Consider the following 5,000-nt stretch of genomic DNA (forward strand, 5'->3'; position numbering starts at 1 on the left):
GCTGTCCAGTGGAGTTCGATGAAGAGCGATTAAACCAACTTTTGCACGATAATTCTCGTCAAACAGCAAGGGAACTGGCAGAGAAAATGGAATGCTTCCACACTGCTATAAAGAAGCATCTTCACTAGATGGAAAAGGTTCGGAAGTATGGAGCATGGAGTCTGCATGCTTTAAGTGACAACAACAAAAATCATGGAGCCACAATCTCCGCTGGTTTGCTTGCTCATCACCGCTCAACACATGGCCACAAGCAACGATTTCTTTACCCATTCGTTACTGACGACAAAAAATGGTACCTATACATCAATATGAAGCAGCGTAAGGAATGGCTTAGCTCCGGTAAACAAATGACACCGCACGTGAAACAAGATCTTCAACCGCGTAAAACGATGTTGTGCATATGGTGGGACTGCGAAGGGATTATCCATTACAAATTGCTTGAACGGAACCAAACGGTCAAGGCGGAACTCAATGTTCAACAGATGGAACGAATCAACATGGCTATTCAAGAGAAAAGACCTAATAATCAGCATGGACTTCTTCTGCAGCACGACAAAAGCCGCCCACATATTGCCAATATGACCAAGGAAGCCATTCAAACGCATGGCTGGGAAGTGCTGCCACACCCAACGTACTTTCCTGATTTGGCACCAACGGATTTCCACCTCTTTCGATCTCTTTCAAATGCTATGCGCGGAATTTCGTTCAATACTGATGCAGAAATGAAAGCTTGGTTGGATCAGTCGTAATCGAGTGATTTCTACCAACGAGGTATTGAAAAATTTGTTGAACGCTGGGCAGAAGGTGCAAACAACAAGGGTGAATACATTATTGCTTAATTGGTTGTTAATTTTTTTATTAAACCTTCGTTTTAAAATATTTAAATTTAACAAAAAAGTGTGGAAACTTAGTTGCCAATCTAATAGAAGAAAGCATACACGTACGTGCGCGTATCTGTGTATCGAATTGTTATCTTGTACATAATTCAGTCATTACACTGCTGCCATCCTGGGACAGCGCCTTAAGGATATTTTGGTCGAATGAATCAACCAAAGTATTGCATTTTTTTAAGACACGCTACTTATTATATGGTATCGTGTTGTCGAAGTTAATGAAAGATATTCATTAAAAACACTTGTTGGTAAGCGGTGGTCTTAGGCACACACATACGTAAGGAAACATATAGATAGGCCCAACACATACACACAAATACATATATAGTTAATCCAAACAAGAAAGCACAAAAGAAACACAACAACGCGAGGACGTGGAACAGATATAGTATTATTGGACGCTCAGGAAAGAAGGAAAGAAGGAGGGTTTAACTTTTCGAGCGGAGCTCTTCGTCGGAAACATAGGAGAAGGAAAGATCCAGAGAAGGGAAGACAGTGGGAAAAAATCACCAACGGTACACACACGGTCACATACACACACACACACACACACACACACACACACATACATATATATATATATATATATATATATACGACGGGCTTCTCTCCGTTTCCATCAGCGAAAGCCATACACAAATATTTCTTCACCTCGAGCTATAGTAGAAGACACAGTGGGAATGAACCTAGAATCCTATATTTGAAACCAATTATTTTTCCATTCTTGCCGAGCATCAAACTAACACACCTGATTGTTAGTTTCTCAGCTGCCTTCGTCTTTTGATCTCTGTAAATTTGAAGTGTATATATATATATATATATATATATATATATATACAAACTTAGTGGACTTGCACAGTTGCACTGCAGAGGTGAGTGTCATTCTGTGCGAAGCAGATTCACTCTGCGTGCTTTAGCTTCCTTACTATGCCAACAGTCCGTGTCATTTTTGATCAGACCTTGTATACATGCAGACACACGCAATATACGTTTTTACAAATCGATATGTTGAGAGTCACCTAGAAAGGTAAATAATTACATGTTTGTATGTTAGAGAGATGGACAGGCTGGCAGATATATAGATCTACAAACATTTAAATAGACAGAGACAGATCGTTGTAGAGGCTTCTGAATTCTTCCAGGTTTTCACTGTTAGTTTTGATGTTACAACCTTATATCTCCATAATTTGGGAATTCCTGCCATACAATTTTGGGTCGAGAAACATAGAGAATCGGTCATCCTAGTCTGAGATTCACAAGGGAAATGAGCAACGCACAATTACCATTTCTTGACAAAATGGTAATTAATTTAATTTAATTTTTTTAAATTTAATTTTTTTGGCTCAAAAAGCAAAAGCAAGGCCATGTAGGGGGGAACAAAAGCAAGGCCATGTAGTGGGTATTAAAACCAACACCACAATCACAAATGATATTTATTACAAAAGCACAGATACACATAAGTAACTAAATTTCAAATCATGTCACCCAACACACACAAACTGCCACACCCCGTACTGCTCAGACCTGAAAATTGGTACCATAGTAGATGATCTAAATACTGGGTACATCCAACTTATAGAACTCTAAAGATTCCTGCTCAAGCAAAATTATTCTCTCCTACTAATAGAAAATAGCAGATAACGAGCAAAACAGATACCTATAGAGTAACTTAGGGCAACACGAGAAAAACGAACCCCGAAGCCATCAATGGAGCAGAATACCATTTCCCCAGCACCGGAATCCGCATCATATTTCTGCATCAAGCACAATCTGTATCACATTTCTGCATCAAATACCATCCGCATTACTAAAGCATTTTTAACATCATCAAAAGAAATTTGCCAATCACGTAACAAAGTGAAAAATTAAAAACACATAACTAGTGAAACACTTGTCTTAAAAAAAAAGGCAACCATATAACCTAAAGAAACTATTAGCAAAGTCAAAATTCAATATGAACAAACAGGATAAGTTTTCCTCTGTACACAAGTGTAATGGTAGCAGATGTGGAACGTGTCAGTACATGCATACTGGTAGATCCATTAGAACAAAAAATGGATAGATTTTCTCAAATGCAGATATGAACTGCGGAGATGTACTTGCATAGCAAGTGATTTGTTCTGAGATCGTGTGCTGAAACGAAAACAATTGCAGCGTGGAAAGGTGTTTGTAAGCCATTTAAGAAACACACAAACGCCGTTCGATTCACTTCAACATTTAAGTTTAATTTGTCAAAATATTTTCGTCGCTTTAAGACCGTGACCTGTTCACTGACAAAAATCCGTGCTGCATCTGAGAAAGTAACAGTTAGTTCGTTATATATATGTACGTATGTATGTGTGTATGTATGTATGCACGCCGGTATGCATGCATGCATGTATGCATGTACATACGTACGTACGCCTATGTGTATGTATGTATGTGTGTGTGTATATGCACGCACACACACACTATAAACTTGCAGAAATTTGATCTGCTGCATTAAATGCCCGAATTGCGAGGAACTACATATTGGCGAGACAGGGAATCAATTACACATGACAACAAAGATTTTACTACTGGGTAAAAGCATGTGTTTTAGACTAAATAAAGGATGCTGATTCCTAATGCACATTCAGAATTGTTCTAGAACGTCATGAGTTTGATTTATGTAGAAGATCATAACTATACGTTCGGCTAGATATAGGCTGTATTACAAAATTTACTAAACTGAAAGCAGTCTTAATTCGAAATTTAAGAAATAACAGCAATAGAACAAATGATGAGACAGTTCATTAGTTAGTTTAGTAATAGATGGCGCTGACGTATTATGTGCAAGCGCCAAATTGCGTCAGTTTCTTCTTGGCAGCTCTCAGTGTTGTTGGCGCTGCCGTCACGTGTGATATATGTGTCTCTCGCTCTCCGTGATTACTGTTGTAATTGTGTTCATTGTGTTAGATCATGAAGAGGATAGGCTGTGTGAATCACTGTGAGAACTTTTGTTATGACTGTGGAAAATTCGCTCTGCGTGATCAACGGAAGTACATTGCCACCAAATCAAAAACTGCCTATAAATATTATTTCGGGTGTAAAATTGGGGACCAAAACAAGAGGTGTGCACCTCACATATGCTGCACCCTATGTCAGTCAAGGCATGCACAGCGGATGAACGGAAAACAGAAAGGAATACGTTTTCCTGTATCAAAGGTATGGCGCGAGCCAACCAATCATGTCTCTGATTGCTACTTTTGCATGACTAATATTAGTGGATTCTCAAAGAAAAAGAAAGCAAAAATAATTGTGTATGCAGATCGTACATCGGCTCTAAAACAGGTCCCACATGACTTCGAAAAATCTGTCCCAGTTGCCCTCTCACATGATTCCCTTAAAGAACTTGATACGTCGAAAGATGTACCCTCTAATTCTCTTATCGACGAAGAGTACATAGTTGATTCTAAGAAACATGAGCTACGCTTCTCTAATGAAGAAGATTTGAATGGTTTAGTAAGAGACCTAACATTGTCGAAGGAAAAGGCAGAAGTTTTGCAATACAAACTACAGCAACGAATTTTCCTACAGCAAAGTCCGAACATTTCCATTTTCCGTTCTTACCATGAAGGCTCAACTGTCTATTTCAAGCAAGAAAATAATGCCTGTTTCTGTACTGACATTAATGCACTCATGCAATATCTAGGACACGTGCACCTGGCTAACAAATGGCGATTGTTTATAGACTCGAGTTGGCCTCAAAGCTGTGTTGTTACATTATGGTAATGAAAACGCTTCCATTCCTGTCGGTAATGTCTCTATGGAAGTAACTTATGAATCGATGGAACTGAATGGAGTTAATTACTTAGTTTATAATTTATGGTGATTTAAAGGTGATGTCTCTCCTCCTTGGACTGCAGCTGGGATATACCAAAAATATGTGGTTCTTGTGTGTTTGAAATAGCCGCGATAACAGCAACCATTCTGAAAGAATGGTCTAAAAGAGGTGAGTGCATAGCTGGTTGATACAATGTGCTGTATATGCCATTGGTAGACCCCTAAAGGATCTTCCTTCCACCCTTTCACATCAAACTCGGCCTAATGGAAAACTTCATAAAAGCAATGACACACACTGGTTGT

Source organism: Octopus sinensis, linkage group LG6 (assembly GCF_006345805.1).
Source record: "Octopus sinensis linkage group LG6, ASM634580v1, whole genome shotgun sequence".
NCBI lineage: Eukaryota > Metazoa > Mollusca > Cephalopoda > Octopoda > Octopodidae > Octopus > Octopus sinensis.